Source organism: Manis javanica, chromosome X (genome assembly GCF_040802235.1).
Source record: "Manis javanica isolate MJ-LG chromosome X, MJ_LKY, whole genome shotgun sequence".
Lineage (NCBI taxonomy): Eukaryota > Metazoa > Chordata > Mammalia > Pholidota > Manidae > Manis > Manis javanica.
The window spans coordinates 129070036-129091011 of NC_133174.1; the positions used below are offsets into that span (position 1 = coordinate 129070036).

At 39.3% G+C, this 20976-nt stretch overlaps 1 protein-coding gene and 1 long non-coding RNA gene across 11 annotated transcripts in view; one reads left to right on the forward strand and one right to left on the reverse strand.

Moving 5' to 3' along the window:
* LOC140847462 (uncharacterized) overlaps positions 1-9386 on the forward strand; it is a 45193-nt gene extending 35807 nt beyond the window's left edge. Inside the window, exon 2 of the long non-coding RNA XR_012127480.1 lies at positions 511-9386. This is a non-coding gene — a long non-coding RNA (uncharacterized lncRNA). The remainder of the gene's footprint in view (positions 1-510) is intronic.
* The window catches only part of ATP11C (ATPase phospholipid transporting 11C (ATP11C blood group)), a 207311-nt gene that overhangs the window by 132580 nt on the left and 53755 nt on the right, over positions 1-20976 (reverse strand). The gene's annotated exons all lie outside the window — the stretch shown is intronic.

Genomic DNA, 20976 nt, shown 5'->3' on the forward strand with positions numbered 1-20976 from the left:
GAGCTCTCTGCCCCAAGCCAAACCTACTGAATCCCAGTCTCTGGGGGTGAGGCCTGGGAATGACATCCATAGCTGGTTGCAATCAGACAAAATGAAGGGAATTTGTGGGGAAGGGAGGAGGGACAAGGGAAATTAAAGGAGCTGTGGCTCTACAGTAGGGCTTCCTGATTTCTCTTGCTTTAACTTTACTAGCAGATGATGGATATTGACATCTATTTCTGTGACCAGCCAAATGCCTTGTTTAACTTAATTTTCCTCCCACTTCCTCCTCCCAGTCTCATTCCTTGATGGAAAAGTATACCAGACAAATTTTAGGGCTCAGTTCTCTTGCCATCATATCACTTTCATCACCCATTCATTTACTTCCATTGTGGGAAAAGATGAAACCAAATGCCATATTCTCAGAAAGGAACTGCATAAACTTAGGTATTCTATTACCTATTTCTAGTATCTACCTGGTTTCTCATCTGGTCACTAAAGCCTTGGTAATGTTCTTCTCATGCTTTACAGCCAAGAAGAAAAAAAAGCACCTTTGAAGAACCTTCCTCAGGGTAATAAGCAAGATACCAAGATACCTGGGTATTCTTTTGAGAATAATAACAATCCTGGAACATTATTAACGTGGAGAACATCCTGGCCTGTGGGAAGGTATGGAATTTTTTCAGGACACAGGTGGACAAGGTTGGAAAACAAAAAGAGAAGTCACAAGTTGTCTCTGAAATATTTTTCTTTGAGAAGTGCACCCGCCCAAAAAAAACTTACACGAAAAGTTATTAATGAGATATCAATGGGAAGAAAATGTCACAGCCACTTTTCTAACAGCAACAGAAATGGTATTTTCCCCAAAATGCCTACATGTAAGTGTTCCTAGAAAAAAACCATTAAATTACACTCCCAGCCACGTTTTCAAGTGCTCTTTCCAAATAAAGCAGTACCCAAGGCAGAAAGTGCAGTTCAAATTCCTAACACAACAAATTTCTTCATAACAAGAAATTTTCTAAGTTGCAAGTAATAACCCATTTGTATCCTGAGCTTTAGAGCAGGGATAAGAACACTACCAACCTCAACGGATTTGTGAGAGGACTCCAGGAGACAACTGGCTTACCATTTGCTAACGGAACTAAAAATTTTAGCTGTGTTATTGTTATTGTTAGTTTTAAGAAATAGTTACATGTAATACAATTCTACACAGTGAAACATTCTAGATACACCATAGTAATTTCCTGAAATGGAAAGTTGACTTTAGAAACAAAACTGCATTAAGAGAGTTCTTTGAAATAGACAAGGAATGCTAGCAGGCGTATAATACCCTGTCTATGCCATATGCAGGCATTGGCAGTACTAAGGGGAATGAGGCTCAAAGAAAAACTACAATTTCTGCCCTTGAGAAGCTGACATACTGATAAGGGAAAAAGACAAACACTGACAATGCCATATTCATTTATGTGAGACCAGATATCATATATCTGTGTTCCTCTCTGCCAAGGTACCAGTGACCAGCAATAATTCAGTAAATGGATATGGCTCCATTGCTGCTGTTTCAGACCCAATTCTTCCAGGGTCACCGATCTGGGTTTCTGAACACCCCATGGCCCATGTGTGCTACCAACTACTGGACCATTCCTGTATTGGTGTTCTTCCACTTACTGCTTCTTTAATTATTTATTCCCGGATTTCCTCTTAGCACCTCAGAGGGAAGTTAAGAAATAGTAATTAATGTTAATGACCAATATAATTTAAAAGACAACTTATCACCTTTCCAGGCAGAAAGCATATCATTTGTGGTGATAATAACTGTTAAGGTGGCAGCCATAAACTAAATAATACATGTGGCTGATAAGAGATATGTGAATACAATAAAAATCTCCTTATGGGTCATTGCAAGCCATTAGCCAAGCTGCCAGCCATTAGCCACAGATATACACATCTAATGTCAGTGGAGCTGGACAGAGCCCTGAACAGAAGCAGTTTTGTAGAGGAATCAGTAAGTTAAAGAATGGACTAGAGTCTGGTGAAACAATGGGTGACACACTTTCACAAATGGACCTTGCTCCACAGATGCCTTACTTTTTTTGTAGCTAAGAACATATTTTTTTTCAGTAAGAGGTAGGATAGAAGGGTAAAAACATGGGCTTCATATTTATGGTCAGACTGCTTAGGTTTGAATCCTAACTTCTTTAACTTCTATAAGCTTTGGTTTCTTGACCTACAAAACGAAAATATGGTGAGGAATCAGTAAGTAATGCAGATAGGGCTTAGCACAGTACGTGGCACATAGTTGGCACTCAATTAACTATTAGTTATTACCATGGAAACAATAAAAATGGTGCATAGATAGCCAGAAAACCCCACAAAGGCCTATTTCACAAATAATGTGATCAAAATAGCAAACATTTTACAAAGAAAAAAACAGTAAAACCAAACACTGGAAATTTTAGTTATTAACCTAAAAAAAAATCATAACCTTTTTTTTTTTACCTTTGTGCAAAATGGGAATTAAGGGAAGCTTGATCATATGGTCAAGTGCATGATAACTGTATCAGTTCTGAAGAAAATTTGACACCCTGAAAGAGCTTTAAAGATTGACTGCATAGATTCCTTCATTCAACAAACATTTACTGATCATCTACTATGCATTAAGCCCTCTGTTACATACCAGAGACGATGACCAATACTATTAATGGAAGCACATGTAAAATGCTGTAATAGGCACAGATTACAGGGATGGGAGGGACACACTCTGTCTCAGGTATGTCAGGGAGGAGAGATCCAGGGGACCTTCACAGAAGAAATAATATGAGTTGGGTCTAGGACTTCATCAGAAAATGGAAGTGCGACAACTCCAGAAAGAGGGAACAGCAGAAGCAAACACCTAGATGCACTGAGGTATCTGTGAGCCTATGAATAATCTTGTATGTCCAGAGACTAGGGTACTGGAGAGAGAAGAAGTCATAGCAAAGGCAGACCTGAGAAAACCTGAATGGGGATTTCAGCACCCCTAGACTTTAACATAGAAGTAACCAGATGTGGCAAGATTAATGTTAAAAAAGCACCCTCATGATAAAGAAATGCAAGGATTTATTTATTTTGGAAGGAAGGAGGGTTTAATGATTGGGATAGGATACCTGAAGGGACTTCTGGGGTTGCTGGCAATGTTCTGTTTCTTGATCTGGATGGAAATGTTAAGTATGTTTGCCTTGTAATACTGTATTAAGCTATACATTTGATTGTTTGGTTTTTTTAATCCTTGTGTCATTTTACAATAAAAAAGCTAAAAAGAAATACCCTATTGTGACACTGTGTAGTCAGACTGAGGAAGAGAGGGAGCTGGAAAGAAGATAAGGAAAGGAGTTATTGCCTCTAGATGCAAAATGATGCATGTCAGACCAAGGAGACAAGGACAGTGGCAATGAGAAGGAAATAAGCTCACTTGAGAAATATCTTATAAGTTGATTGCCAGAGGCTTAGAGGAGGAGACACAGAGAGTCAGTACAGATTTGCACATACTGAGTATGAAATAACTTTAGGTCTTCAGAAACTACTTTTCCCCTTTTAAATTTATGGCTTTCCTTTGCTTAAGCACATTTATCAGTGGTAATGTTCTATTCTCTAATGGTCATGATTCATTCATATTTTTGGCTTTCAAGTAGATAGAGAAGTGAAATGGGAGTAGTTCTTTTTTAAAAAATGTTTTATTGAATTACAGTTGCTATACAGTATTATATTGATTTTAGGTGTACAACAGTGATTAACAATTATATACATTCTAAAGGTTCACCATGGTTTAAGTGTAGTTACTGTCTGTCATACAAAGATATTATAATATTATTGACTATATTCCCTTTGCTGTACTTTTATCCCCATGATTAATTTATTTTATAACTGGAAGTTTGTCTCTTCATCCCCTTCACCTATTTTGCCCACACCCTCATGCCATGGCAACCACCAGTCTTTTCTCTGTGTTTATGAGTCTATTTCTATTTTGTTTTTGGATTTTACATGTAAGTGAAACCATATGGTATTTGTCTTTCTCTGCCTGGCTTATTTCACTTAGCATAATACTCTCTAGGTCCATCCATGTTGTTGCAAAGAGACGGGAGTAATTTTTATTTTTTATCTAAGTATTGTTGATAAACAATCTTATATTGGTTTCAAGCATACGATACAGTGGTTCAACAGTTACCGATATTATTAAATCCTCACTCCCATTAGTGTGGTTATTATCTGTCAACAGAGGAAGATGTTATAGAATCACTGACTGCATTCTCCATGTTGTACTACTATCCCAAGATGGGAGTAATTTTGATGTTATGGCAAGACTTTGAAAAAAGGAGGAAGATGATTAAGACAGATGTGTGTAACTTTGGTGAAACTAGCCACTCTGTTAGTAGTCAAAGATGGAAGTAAATAGATAATATGCCAGGAGAACTATCCCATCAAAAAAGAAAAAAAGATTATGTAAGACAAGGGTCAAAGGATTTCCCAACCTGATCAAACATCAAGGGAGGGGAATACATCCTGTACCTATCTTATTTCCACAGGTCTGGGACATGTTAGGTATATGTTACCTAAATAAGAATTATAATTGACATGTGAAGATGAGAGAGATGGGTCAATGAGAAAAGTAAGAAAATGTATTTTCACATTAGGTCAGAGTACAGTAGAGGAGCAAAGTAATTTTGCTTATGCACAAGCAAAAACGAGTTGTCCTCACTGAGAAGAGATGTATATTGGCAACCGTGTGTGTTAGATTAATTACAGAATGGGCTATAGCGACTCACGTACCGAGAGTCCCATGCTGCTTTATCACAGAACAGGCACTCACCAAATGAGCGAACAATCAACTTTGATAATACCTAAAAATACTAAGCTTACCCGCAGATCCCTGCTTCTACTATAAAATAATAAAACTAGCCACCATTTATTGAACAAATACTGTATGCTAGGCACAGCCTAAGCCCTCAGCATGAATTATCTGGTTGAATCCTCACTGCAAGCACATGATGTATGTGTCATTATTCATCCCCATGTCACAAATGAAGAAACTTACATCCCTTTAAGTGACAAGTTTGGAGAAACAAGACATGAGGGAGACTGCACTGGATATTCTTGAACCTGGGCAAAAAGGAGGGCCTGCCCCTTACAAGGTGCAACCCAGATCTTTAGGGTAGAACATTACATAGTGATTGGTGCTAAATCTCTAGTTGCTGATAAAAAGTGATTCTGTGGGACCTTATTCTCAGTCTATCTATCTTCTCTGGCAACATGTGGCAGTGGTAGGCAGTTAGTAGTGATACTGAGATTTGAGATCTTTGCCAGCTTCTTGTTTCTTTCCATCAAAAATATGTCCAACATGAGGGCAGAGCCAAGATGGTGGCGTGAGTAGAGCAGCGGAAATAAGTAGTTTGTTAAAACCTATACATGCTTATGTTACTCTACAAGAAGATATGTCAAAATCTCCCAAAACCTCCCAAAACCACAGATATTTTTGAAAATACAACCAGGACAACTCTTCCTAAAAGAGAGACCAGAAGACACAGGACAACATCCAGACCACATCCACACCTGTGAGAACCCAGCGCCTAGCGAAGGGGGTAAGATACAAGCCGCGGCCCGGCTGGACCTGAGCACCCTACACCCCACCTCCGGCTGGGAGGAGAGGAGTCGGAACGGGGAGGGAGAGGGAGCCCAGGACTGCTAAATAGCCAGCCCCAGCCATCCCATTGGTTCCTGGACTTGCCATTGGAATGAAGGAGATATCCAAGCTGGCCTGTGCATACAGTAAAACAACAAATTTGACTGGATCTATACTGTCGGAACTCAACCAAGAAATAGGAGAAGTGCAAGTTGCAGTGCTCCAAAATCGTGTGACTATAGACTATCTAGTGTTAAAAGAACATATAGGATGTGAACAATTCCCAGGAATGTGTTGTTTTAATTTGTCTGATTTTTCTCAAACTATTCAAATTCAGTTAGACAATATCCATCATATCATTGATAAGTTTTCACAAATGCCTAGGGTACCTAACTGGTTTTCTTGGTTTCACTGGATATGGCTGGTAATTGTAGGTCTGCTTTTGTTATGTAGCTGTATTCCTATTATGTTAATGTGTATATGCAATTTAATTAGTAGTTTGTTAAAACCTATACATGCTTATGTTACTCTACGAGAAGATCTGTCAAAGAAATAATCAATCTTCCCATGTTTTCTTCCGTCTGCTACTTCTATAGCTTTTCTTCTTCCTTCCTAATTACAACCCTTAAATAGAACTCGTGCCTCATATCGAATTTACCGAGTATCATAATTCTTCCAAGTGGTAAAGATACCTCAAGACAATGCTGGACATAAAACCCACAGGGCATAAATCTGCAAAGAAGTAAAAAGCTAACCTTTTCAAACAATATTGCTTCTCTCTCACTTACCAACTTTACATTTCCCTGTATGGCCCCAGAAGATGACTGGTTAGCCAGAGACGGGTAAGATTCCTCAAGGGAGGAACGACCTAAGACAGGCACAGTCGCAGGGGGGCCATCAGGTGAGAAATTGGGGATCAACAGAGGTGAGGCTTAGAACCTCACCCCCCCTGTTTTGAGAGAAATCTGCATCCGTGGATGTTTTGTTGCCCTTGTCTAGCTTGGATTAATACTTAGTCTACAGGCACACACCTGATCTACATTTGCCCTCTTACAGCACTAAACTATGTTTTCTACCTTTATCTTGCATCTAACTACCACTTCAGCATTTTATTAAAAATAAAAATAATAATAATAATAAAGGGAGAAATGTGGGATTCACATATAAATCAAGTATAAAAATCAAACGAATAATCATAATTGACCAGATTGTTTATAGTTCATGATGCATGATCAAAACCGAAAGTTTCTGTGATATGACTGCCCTTGCACTGTCACCATGTAAGAACTTATTCACTATGTAAGAACTTGTTCACCATGTAAGAACTTGTTCATTATGCTTCAGAAGATTGGAGACTGTTGAGAATTAGCTTGGGGTTGATTAATGATTGTGCATTGAGTCCCCTATACAGAATTTTATTGTTAACAACCATTTGATCAATAAACATGAGAGATGCCCTCTCAAAAAAAAATATGTCCAACATTTGGCAGAGTCAGGCAACTGTGAAGGTGAATGAGTCTCCGCTAATTCATGTCACAAACTGGATTGTCAAAATTGGTCAAATTCCATTATGGAATTAGACTTCAGTTACACTGAATACTAAATACATATGAGCCATCAGGTGGGGCTTTAAATTCTCTTTGCTCTATGGAAAATTTCTATTCTGGTAGAAGTTGTATGAGATTTGATCTTTATCGCATTTTCCTGGCAGCAGTAAAATTCCAATTTCATCAACTCTGTTTCCTCTCAGGAAAGAAGGCTCTCAGGAAATACTCAAAACATTGTTCTCAACAAAGTTTTCAAATATGAATCATTTTCAGTTGCCAGGAAGGCACTCAGTTCCCCACTGTTTTGCATCATAATATACTTTCCCTAAAATGACAGTTTTGGGGCAAGACATACTTGTTTGAAAGAAAGAGAAAATTTAATTCTCCCTTCTTCCTCCTGTATGGCTTTGTTCAAGCAGTTCACGCTGCCTCAATTTCTGCCTCAGGTCTGCTTGTTCAAATACTACCAACTTGTTTATTCAGCAAATATTTCCTGAGCAACTATTAGTTTTTAAGTACTGTAATAGGTGAAAGAGGTTCAGGTAACTGTATTAGGAATTAACCAGGCAGAGATTAGACAATTATTTCAGGCAGTGGACCATCATGTGACATACTGAGAATTTCCTCTAAGAAAAAGTTTCCCAATTAAAGCTAGCCCTTGAAGGACAAGTAGGAGGAACTAAACAGAAGAGGAAAGGTACTTATGGAGGCTAAGAAAAAAGGTCTCTAACTACCAGAAGCCTAAGTGTTGCCTCAGAAATTCATCCTAATGTCTGCTGAAACCACGCTTCCAGTGGGCTATTCCTGACCAATGACTGAGCACAGCAAGGACAGGACTCCACTGACTGCTGACTTTGGACTCCTCAAAGGCTTTTTTGAAACCTTCACAGTTGTCTAGAAAGCTTCTGCCTAAACTACTCTCTCTCCTCTTCACTAGGGGTCAGACTTGCACCATGGACCACTGGCAATCCCACCCTTCTCATCTCTCCTCCTGGTCTCCCACACAGGCCATTTCCCTTAAAACCCTTGCCAGTTTAACCCTAAATTTCTGCCTCTCAGAGGACCCAGACTAACACAGCATTCTACACAGAGGGCCCAGGAAAAGTAAACTCCCAGAACCATGAACCATCATGAGGTATTACGAGCATCCCAAGGAGTGGTATATGCCTGAAGCTCACTGTGGAGGTAGGGGTATAGCGGGAGAAGCTGGGCCAAATCAGAGAGGCTTTGTAAGTCCTGGTAAGTAACTTGGACCTGGGCATCTGGGGAACAGGGAACCACCAGAAAGTTGTGAGCAGGGATTGAATGCTGCCATCTTCTTGCTAGCTTGTGAAGTAGGATAGAATCATATTTTTGTTTTGTTTTGTTTTAATCTATACCCTTATAATGCTTAGAACTATATTAACAGAAAGTAGTTACTCAGGAGGCTCCACCAAATTTACCAGGCTGGGCCTCACCTCACTGTCCAACATTTTAATTAAAACCACCCAAAATTTAATGACCAGCTTTTGAGCATTCCTGCTTGGACGCTGGGACTCTGTCTAGAAAGGGATAGTTACATGTACGAAGGGTAGAAGTTACTACCAAAACTTTATCTTCCACAAATTTATTTCATGAACTCTCTTGGAAGCTGGACATGTAATCACATTTGTTGATCCTAATTGTGAGGACAAAGGTAGCCAGCCATCTGACATTTAGTTTCTGAATGTTTACCAGGTCAGTGAAGTTTAGAAATCTAGATTAGGCTCAAGGCCCAGGTCTTATGCAAAAGAGCACTGGACAAAAATCAAAATTGGGTTCTCGATATTGGCATAACATCTGATGGTAACCTTTGGCAAAACATATCCCTAAGGTCTATTTTTTTCATCCTCAAATAGAAGTAAGACCTACCTTAACTTACAAGTAAGGTAAAAATTTAATCAGAAGATGTGGTCAGTGTACTTTGAAAACAGTAAAATGTAAAACACTGTGTTGTCACTTAAAAATCTGTTAAGAGGGTAGATCTCAAGAGTTCTTACCTACCTTCCCACACACAAACTTCAGGGCAGGAGGAGACTTTTGGAGGTGATGGGTATGTATATTACCGATTGCAGTGATGATTTCAAGACTGTATGCATATGCTTGGACCCATCAAATTGTATACATTAAATATGTACAGTATTTTGTGTAACAATCATACCTCAATAAAGCTGCTTAAAAAAAGACTAGTGATTACCGATTCTGATTTGCAACAACACCAAAGGATGGTGTGATATTCAAAATGGTCAAAATACAACTGCTTTCCTTTACTTTCATCCATCAAACAGCAGTTTAGTGGAAGGGTACTGCTAGGAAAAAAAATAATGAGAATCAATTCCCAGAAGGCTATGAATTGCTCGAGCTGGAGCTAACAGCCTTCCTGAGGTCCTGGGCCCTCAAAGGTCATTTGATGATGGCCTGATGCCCTTTTCTCAGACTCGACCTTTTTTCTCATTGCTACCTCCTTGACTTAACTGATGAAAACTCAGAAGCTCTTGGGCCCTACTGTGATAAACAAAATAACTTTACTGAAAAGGAATCATTATCTCCCAACAGCCTGAAGTGGGTTGTGTCAGAGAAAGAGTTTCAATGACTCAGAAACTGTCAGAACTACATGAACTGAGGGACTAAAGCTAGCTAAGGGACTTTCAGTCAGGCAGAAGGTTCTTCTCCTGCCCACTGCATGTGTCTAGCTAGCAACCTTGATTGTTTATTTCTCTATACCCCATTAGAGTAGCAGCTACCCAGGGAAAGGAATGGTCTCTCCCTTCCTCCCTCACCCTCTCTCTTTCTCTCTCACACACACACACACACATATACACACACCAGTGCCTGGCTAATAACAGATGTTCCTCAAATGTGCTGATTGAATGAATGAATGAATAAATGAACTGAATAGGTTGGGCCTAAGAAACCAATTGAGAGCTGCTGCAAAATGTAATAGATGAGTTATTTGGGAAGTTGGTAAGCTACTGGTCACATGGAAGTTGAACTGGGTGTCTTTAGAAGTCTCTTCCAATGTGAAGATTTTATGATTTGAGGCCACTCCCCAATGAAAGCAACAAGCAGATAGAAAGGGGACCTGATTTGTTCAAAAGAAAGCAAAAAAAATTTGGTCCATTCAAAAATGTCAAGAGGTAAGTTTATAACATCAGGAAATAACAAAGTAAGGCAACTAAAAGATGACAGATTTTTTTATAAAGGCCCCAGTGAAAAGAAACCACTGACTGTCATAATTAAGCTTCTGAAGGCACCAAGTACAGTAGAACAGGCCCTGTAATCTACACAGACCCCTCCATACCAGAGGGAGGGAATGTCAGGTGCCTGCAGGTAGACCCAGAAGCAAGGTCTAGAAGGAAATCCAAGCAGGCTAGAGGGCATAATTGGAAAAGGAAAGTAGGCGGCAACATGCAGAGGTCCTATAGGTAAGCAGGAGACATCCTGTAGGAGAAATCAGAGAAAACATGGTAACAGGGAAATCTGGCAAAGTGTAATTAGTCAATGAGCATCAACAACATAAAAAATGGGTAGCAAAGTTCCAACCACAGGCATGGGTCTAGGCAGAGCTAAAGTTCCTGAGAGTCCTGGCTAAAAGAAAACATATTCCTACCCTTAGAGGAACTGGGGTAGCAACCACTGTACCCAGACAAGGACTTCACAATGGAGAAAGAGAAAGGGGCCCAATTTCTGGCATGGAAGTACAAGATCAGTTTTACTCACAAGGAACTAAGAGAAGACTTTTAACCCAAGCACACAAAGTCAGAATGAGACTAGCAGAATGAGACTAGCAGACATGCTGATCAATCTGAGGTTCCCAAAATTCTACCCAATTCGGGACATGCTGGGGCCCAAAGCCTCATTCAGAGCTGACCTGTCCCAAGTCTATCCACTGGAGAGCTGTGAAGACATGGAATTCAGCAGGTTCTCACAGCCCTTCTACTATCAGCCAGCATGAGCCAAGGCCATCAGCAGAAAAAAATGCAATACCAATGAAAGATAGTAAGTCTGTCACACGGGAAGGGTCAAGAAAGCAGAATATAGAATTTGGTGTATAGAGATCAGTTTTCTGTTCACTTTACCCACCTACCATCACTTTCCTAATCCAGAATACATACTGTAAAAAGCTCTTTGACCCATAGGTATTAACCAGAAATATATAATTTTTTAAATTTGAGGCCATATCTAGAGAAAATAATAATTTGGCATCAGTTCCTTGGCCACGACCCATGCCCCCAACTACATAAAAATCGTTTTGTAGGAAGATTGGATTCCCATTACATTTTTTTCCTAATGCACACTATCATGATCACAACATGTAATTCAGGGGACAGCCCATATTTCTACTCTTATTTACCATTCTGAACCATAGACTTAAGACAGTCTGAAGGGTTTAAGCAATGCTGCGGCCCATTTGCTCTCACTGTACCGATGGAAATGTGAAGACCACTGAGGAAAGTTCCATAAAAAACTACCCTAAAATTACACAACAAAGTAGGGGTATAGCCAGCAATGAAACCTAGATGTCTCTGCTCCTTCTATGTTTCCAGTATCACCAAATCTTGTAGAGATGTTGGCCATTAGGAAGCAAAATTGAGTTAAATGCATTCACTCTTAATTTTTACCATTCCCACTGAGCTCATACACAGCCCAATAGAAAATTTCTTTCCATCTGTACAGACATTCCTTAATATATGACAGAATGAAAATCCACAAGAGGTTATACAATTTAGATTATCCAATTCCAAAGCAAGAGAAAGCCTCAAGTAACACCATGTGATTATGAGATTTTGCTGCTGTGGAGAATTAATCAAATTCATCCTACAGCCTCATCTGCTGTGTGACACACTGGTGACTTCTTTTCCTGGTACTTTCTGATCTTCATCTGTTACTGTGACTGGTATTTGAAGGAATGTAAATAAGCAGGAGGTTGCTTGAGCCCTAGTATCTATATAATACTTTCTATTTATATGAAATCTGGAAAGATAGTAAGAGTCTCATTTAGAGAAATACTTTTCACTGTGTATTTCTGAATATAAAATAAGTGAAAAAAAGTCAGAAAGTCTAATAACTGGTAAATCACAAACAACTGAGTTACTGTAACATTTCAGGAATGTGATTTAAATTATTTAATAATACTCATCATGATCAAATAGAATTTTGTTGAAACAGTATATTTAGAAAAGCTAAACAAACATACAATGTACACCACCAACTTGACCTTGACCAACTTTTGTTACCTACAAAGTATAGGCTGTGTTCCTTAAATATGGTTTACTTTTCCAATTAGTAAGAATGGGCCTTGAAAAAAAAAACCCTAAAATTTACCTAAAACTACATTTTCTTTAACCCACAATAGCTTCTGTTGAATAAATGAAGTGAACTATATTCCTCTCCAAAATCACAGTAGTAGGGAAATCAATAAAAATCTCTATTATAAAAAAGAGTAATTTTACCATGAAGAAACCAAACACTACCCCAACCAGGTGATCAAATTAATATCATCAGTGGTAAGTCATGCTGATACTAAGCAGACTGGGTATGACCTGACGAGAACAGCTCTTTACTTTTCTAGTCTTCCTCCTAAAAACTGACAACCCATGCCTTATCTTGAGAAAAACATCAGACAAATCCTAATTGAGGGATATTTCACAAAATCCCTAAGTAGTACTTCTCAAAGCTGTCAATATCAATAAAACCAAGGAAATTCTGAGAAACTTTCACAGTGAAGGGGAGCCTAAGGGGACACGATATGGCATTCTAGATGGGATCATGGAACAGAAAAAGGACATTAGGGAAAAACTAAAGAAATGTGAGTAAAGTGGAGATTTCTCTTAATAACAATATATTAATATTGGTTCTTTAATCTTGACAAAAATTTACGATAGTAATGTAAGATAAGGGAAACTGGGTACAAGGCATATATATGAACTCCGTACGATCTTTGCAAATGTCAAATAAATCTAAAGCTATGCTAAAATAAAGTTTACTGGAAGATGTGAACAATAAATTTTAAAAATGAGTATTGGATTCTTCATGTGGTGAATAGACATATGAGATATTAGACTGTAAAACTGAGAAATTTACAATATAAATCTAATATATGTTAGCTTTCCTTTTTGGGCATAACTCTGATGCATGGAGCCCTCTTTGACATGAGCCTAGACTTAGATTAATACATGCATGCAGCAAAAATATCCCCAATCTTTTCTGTCTTTGGTTATTTGAAATACATCTAATCTTAATGAGGAATGTTGCTCATTATTTTCTCTAAAGAGTCAAACTAGAATCGAAAACTACAAATAATACACTGAAGGTTAAGTTTAGCGAAAAGCTTATTATTTATTTCCTGTGTGCCTTTCTGGAACAATGTTTCTGACATGATCTAAGTATATGTTAGGAGCCATGGACAATTAGGGATGGGATGGGTAAAGAGTGAGTGAGGGAGGAATGGGATTAAAGGTGGCGGCGTGAGAGGACAGACAGAGAATTCCTCCTAAAACTGGATACAATTAGAAAATATAATTGGTGCAACTAATCCTGAGAGAGGAACAGGAAAGAGGATGGCATCAGACTGCATACCACTGGAGAAAAGAGCAGAAGTCAGCTAACAGGGTAACATACCAGAGCTCTGGCTCTGCGGGACTCAAGCCCTTCCCCCACCCCAGCTCACAGGCGGGAGGAAGAGGGAGGGAGTGGAAGGCTTGGGACTGCTGAATACATACCTCCGGAGATCTGCTCTGTGAGCACAAACCTACATTTCATGGTGCTTTCATGAGACTCGCATGACTATGACTACCAGGTTGGAAAGTTAATACAGGCAGAGTTCCTGCGGAGACTGGGATTCCGGCTGCTTGTGGAAAGCAGGGATCCATATCCGGCTGCTCTGGGACAAAAACTTATATTTGTGTGACCGGCCCACTGGCTCAGGCAGTAGAGAAAGGCACAGCAGCCGAGAAGCGGGGAACAGCTCTTTCCTCCCAGGAGGTACCAGTACAGCTCCCCTATGACCTTCGACATTGCTTCAGGGGCAGAGCAGCTCCAGAATAGAGCTTCTGGACACTAGAGGGCGCCATATACAAACATGAAACGCCAAAGGAAACTTGTCCAGAGTAAAAATATTAATACAACTCCCGAGAAAGATTTAAATGATATGGACCTTGGGACTCTTCCTGAAAGGGAGTTCAAAATAAAAATCATCAACATTCTAATGGAGGTACGGAAACATATCCAAGAACTCAGGAATGAATTCAGGGCAGCGATCCAATCATTGAAGAGCACGATGGAGGGTATTAAAAGCAGGTTGGATATGGTGGAGGAGACAATAAATGAAATAGAAACTAGAGAAGAGGAATACAAAGAAGCTGAGGCACAGAGAGAAAAAAGGATCTCTAAAAATGAAACAATATTGAGAGAACTGTGTGACAAATCCAATGGAACAATATTCGCATTATAGGGATAACAGAAGAAGAAGAGAGAGAAAAAGGGATAGAAAGTGTCTTTGAGGAGGTAGTTGCTGAAAACTTCCCCAATCTGGGGAAGGAGATAGTCTCTAAGGCCATGGAGAGCCAAATATCTCCCAACACAAGGGACCCAAGGAAGACAACACCAAGACACATAGTAATTAAAATAGGAGAGATCAAAGATAAGGACAAACTGTTAAAAGCAGCCAGAGGCAGAAATAAGATCACATAGAAAGGAAAACTCATCAGGATATCATCGGACTTCTCAGCAGAAACCTTACAGGCCAGAAGGGAGTGGCATGATGTATTTAATGCCATGAAGCAGAAGGGCCTGGAAACAAGATTACTTTTTCCAGCAAGATTATCATTTAAATTTGAAGGAGGGATTAAACAATTTCCAGATAAGCAAAAGCTGAGAGAATTTACGTCCCACAAACCATCTCTACAGTCTATTTTGGAGGGACTGCTATAGATGGAAGTGTTCCTAAGGTTGAATAGCTGTCACCAGAGGTAATAAAACCACAGTAAAGAAAGTAGAACAGCTAATTACTAAGCAAATGCAAAATTAAATTAACTATTCCAAAGTCAATCAAAGGATGTACAAAAAGTACAGAATTTGATACCTAGAATATAAAGAATGAAGAAGGAAGAAAAAGAGGAGAAATAGAAAAGAACCTTTAGATTGTGTTTGTAACAGCATACTAAGTGAGTTAAGTTAGACTCTTAGATAGTAAGGAAAGTAACCTGGAATCTTTGGTAACCACGAATCTAAAGCCTGCAATGGCAATAAGTACATACCTATCGATAATCACCCTAAATGTAAATGGACTGAAGGCACCAATCAAAAGACATAGAGTCACTGAATGGATAAAAAAACAAGACCTATCTATATGCTGCTTACAAGAGACTCACCTCAAACCCAAAGACATGCACAGACTAAAAGTCAAGGGATGGAAAAAGATATCTCATGCAAACAACAGGGAGAAAAAAGCAGGTGTTGCAGTACTTGTATCAGACAAAACAGACTTCAAATCAAAGAAAGTAACAAGAGATAAAGAAGGACATTACATAATGATAATATGTATATATTAGCCAAATATGTATATAATAGCCAAAGCAATCTTGAGAAGGAAGAATAATGTGGGGGGAATCTTGCTCCCCAACGTCAAGCTCTACTACAAAGCCATAGTAATCAAGACAATTTGGTACTGGCACAAGAACAGAGCCACAGACCAGTGGAACAGAATAGAGACCCCAGATATTAACCCAAACATATATGGTCAATTAATATATGATAAAGGAACCATGGACATACAATGGGGAAATGACACGCTTCAACAATGGTGCTGGCAAAACTGGACAGCTACATGTAAGAGAATGAAACTGGATCACTGTCTAACCCATACACAAAAGTAAATTTGAAATGGATCAAAGATCTGAATGTAAGTCATGAAACCATAAAACTCTTAGAAAAAAACATAGGCAAAAATCTCTTGGACATAAACATGAGCGACTTCTTCATGAACATATCTCCCTGGGTAAGGGAAACAAAAGCAAAAATGAACAAGTGGGACTATATCAAGCTGAAAAGTTTCCGTACAGCAAAGGACACCATCAATAAAACAAAAAGGTACCCTAGAGTGTGGGAGAATATATTCATAAATGACAGATCCGATAAAGGGTTGACATCCAAAATATATAAAGAGCTCACACACCTCAAAAAACAAAAAGCAAATAATGCAATTAAAAAATGGGCAGAGGACATTGTCTTTTTAGGTCCATGTGAGCTGAGCATGTGGTTTCCAAGATAACTGAGACACGGTCAGTGCCGAGCTATTTTGCATGAATCTCAGGGCTACCACCATCGTCGCTGTATCAGGAATGCTGTTCTCTGGGGTTATCTAGAACACTTTCTGTGTATTATTCATTTAACTGTTTGTACAGCAGGACTCATGCATATTAGAGAAGGAGGAGTTTTCATTTCCTGAGACTTTTACATCTAGAGAGGGAGTTTTATCATCTTTCTATTTCCATTTACTGTGGCTGATTCCTGACAACCTCACATTCTTCCAAAACTATTGTATTAGTGTCCTATGGCTGCTGTAAATAAAGTATCCAAAATGGGTGGCTTAAAAAAAAATGGGTAGAGGAGCTGAATAGACAGTTCTCCAAAGAAGAAATTCAGATGGCAACAGACACATAAAAAGATGCTTCACATCACTAGTCATCAGAGAAATGTAAATTAAAACCACAATGAGATATCATGTCACACCAGTAAGGATTGCCACCATCCAAAAGACAAACAACAACAAATGTTGGTGATGTTGCAGAGAGAGGGGAACCCTCCTACACTGCTGGTGGGAATGCAAATTAGTTCAACCATTATGGAAAGCAGTATGGAGGCTCCTCAGAAAGCTCAAAATAGAAATAACATTTCACCCAGGAATTCCACTTCTAGGAATTTACCCCAAGAATGCAGCAGCCCAGGTTGAAAAAGACAGATGCACCCCTATGTTTACCACAGCATTATTTACAATAGCCAAGAAATGGAAGCAACCTAAGTGTCCATCAGTAGATGAATGGATAAAGAAGATGTGGTACATATACACAATGGAATATTATTCAGCCATAAGAAGAAAACAAATCCTACCATTTGCAACATGGATGGAGCTAGAGGGTATTATGCTCAGTGAAATAAGCCAGGTGGAGAAAGACAAGTACCAAATAATTTCACTCATATGTGGAGTATAAGAACAAATAAAACTGAAGGAACAAAACAGCAGCAGAATCACAGAACCCAAGGATGGACTAACAGTTACCAAAGGGAAAGGGACTGGGCAGGACGGGTGGGAAGGGAGGGATAAGGGCAGGGAAAAAGAAAGGGGGCCTTACGATTAGCATGTATAAGTTGGGGGGGGCATAGGGAGGGATGTGCAACACAAAGAGAAGTAGTGAGTCTACAGCATCTTACTGTGCTGATGGACAGTGACTGTAATGGGGTTTGTGGTGGGGGGACTTGGTGAAGGGGGGAGTCTAGTAACCATAACGCTCTTCATGTAATTTTAGATTAATGATAATAAAATGAATTTAAAAAAATAATATGTAAAGCAGACCATGGAGTACACTGACAGGACTATTTTAAAGGAAGGATTTCCAAGAAGAGGGAATACTCTCAAACTCATTCTATGAAGCCAACATCACCCTAATACCAAAACCAGGCAAAGACCCCACCAAAAAAGAAAATTACAGACCAATACCCCTGATGAATGTAGATGCAAAAATACTCAATAAAATATTAGCAAACAGAATTCAACAGTATATCAAAAGGATCATACACCATGACCAAGTGGGATTCATCCCAGGGATGCAAGGATGGTACAACATTCGAAAATCCATAAACATCATCTACCACATCAACAAAAAGAAAGACAAAAACCACATGATCATCTCCATAGATGCTGAAAAAGCATTTGACAAAATTTAACATCCATTCATGATAAAAACTCTCAGCAAAATGGGAATAGAGGGCAAGTACCTCAACATAATAAAGGCCATATATGATAAAACCACAGCCAGCATTATACTAAACAGCGAGAAGCTGAAAGCATTTCCTCTGAGATCGGGAACAAGACAGGGATGCCCACTCTCCCCACTATTATTTAACATAGTACTGGAGGTCCTAGCCACAGCAATCAGACAAAACAAAGAAATACAAGGAATCCAGATTGGTAAAGAAGAAGTTAAACTGTCACTATTTGCAGATGATATCATACTGTACATAAAAAACCCTAAAGACTCCACTCCAAAACTACTAGAACTGATATCAGAATACAGCTAAGTTGCAGGATACAAAATTAACACACAGAAATCTGTAGCTTTTCTATACACTGACAATGAACCAATAGAAAGAGAAATCAGGAAAACAATTCCATTCACCATTGCATCAAAAAGAATAAAATACCTAGGAATAAACCTAACCAAAGAAGTGAAAGACTTATACTCTGAAAACTACAAGTCACTCTTAAGAGAAATTAAAGGGGACACTAATAAATGGAAACTCATCCCATGCTCATGGCTCGGAAGAATTAATATTGTCAAAATGGCCATCCTACCCAAAGCAATATACAGATTTGATGCAATCCCACTCAAATTACCAGCAACATTCTTCAATGAATTGGAACAAATAATTCAAAAATTCATATGGAAACACCAAAGACCCCGAATAGCCAAAGCAATCCTGAAAAAGAAGAATAAAGTAGGGGGGATCTCACTCCCCAACTTCAAGCTCTACTACAAAGCCATAGTAATCAAGACAATTTGGTACTGGCCCAAGAACAGAGCCACAGACCAGTGGAACAGATTAGAGACCCCATAAATTAACCCAAACATATATGGTCAATTAATATGTGATAAAGGAGCCATGGACATACAATGGCAAAATGACAGTCTCTTCAACAGATGGTGCTGGCAAAACTGGACAGCTACATGTAGGAGGATGAAACTGGACAATTGTCTAACCCCATATACAAAGGTAAACTCAAAATGGATCAAAGACCTGAATGTAAGTCATGAAACCATTAAACTCTTAGAAAAAAACATAGGCAAAAACCTCTTAGACATAAACATGAGTGACCTCTTCTTGAACATATCTCCCCGGGCAAGGAAAACAACAGCAAAAATGAGCAAGTGGGACTACATTAAGCTGAAAAGCTTCTGTACAGCGAAAGACACCATCAATAGAACAAAGAGGAACCCTACAGTATGGGAGAATATATTTGAAAATGACAGATCCAATTAAGGCTTGACGTCCAGAATATATAAAGAGCTCACACGCCTCAACAAACAAAAAACAAATAACCCAATTAAAAAATGGGCAGAGGAACTGAACAGACAGTTCTTTAAAAAAGAAATACAGATGGCCAACAGACACATGAAAAAATGCTCCACATCGCTAATTATCAGAGAAATGCAAATTAAAACTACAATGAGGTATCACCTCACACCAGTAAGGATAGCTGCCATCCAAAAGACAAACAACAACAAATGTTGGCGAGGCTGTGGAGAAAGGGGAACCCTCCTACACTGCTGGTGGGAATGTAAATTAGTTCAACCATTGTGGAAAGCAGTATGGAGGTACATCAAAATGCTCAAAACAGACCTACCATTTGACCCAGGAATTCCACTCCTAGGAATTTACCCTAAAAACGCAGCAATCAAGTTTGAGAAAGACAGATGCACCCCTATGTTTATCGCAGCACTATTTACGATAGCCAAGAATTGGAAGCAACCTAAATGTCCATCGGTAGATGAATGGATAAAGAAGATGTGGTACATATACACAATGGAATACTACTCAGCCATAAGAAGTGGAAAAATCCAACCATTTGCAGCAACATGGATGGAGCTGGAGAGTATTATGCTCAGTGAAATAAGCCAAGCAGAGAAAGAGAAATACCAAATGATTTCACTCATCTGAGGAGTATAGAAACAAAGGAAAAACTGAAGGAACAAAACAGCAGTGGAATTACAGAACCCAAAAATGGACTAACAGGTACCAAAGGGAAAGGAACTGGGGAGGATGGGTGGGCAGGGAGGGATAACGGGGGGGAAAAAGGGGGGTATTAAGATTAGCATGCATGGGGGGAGAGGGAAAGGGGAGGGTGGGCTGTACAACACAGAGAGGACAAGTAGTGATTCTACAACATTTTGCTAAGCTGATGGACAGTAACCGTAATGTGGTTGTTAGGGGGGACCTGATATAGGGGAGAGAATAGTAAACATAGTATTCTTCATGTAAGTGTAGATTAAAGAGGTACTCTTTTCTGATAATATTCCTTTCTCTTAATAAAAAAAAAAAAAGCAGTTCCTGTGTGCCGACCTTCAATGAGTTCTGCACAGTGGTATAGAGGGCATGTCAAAGTGTGGGCAAAGGGTCTGTTTGTTTCTATGCAGAAGATCAAGGCCTAGCTTGGCTACCCAGAAAATGAACTAAGATACGATAGGAGGAGGAGCTTCCGGCATCAGCACTCTCTGGAGGACTTGTGCCAGGGGGATGATCATCAAAAAGCCTCCACAGGGATCTGGGCGATGCTGCGGTTGTAGCTGCGTCCACCCCACCGTTTCCTGGAGTTGCCATTGGAATGAGGAGGGAGATGTCTAGGCTGGCATGTGCATACAGTGAGACAACGAATTTGACCGGATCTGTACTGTTGGAACTCAACCAGGAGTTGGGAGGGGTGCAAGTTGTAGCACTCCAAAATCTTATGACTATAGACTATCTACGGTTAAAAGAACATATGGGATGTGAACAGATCCC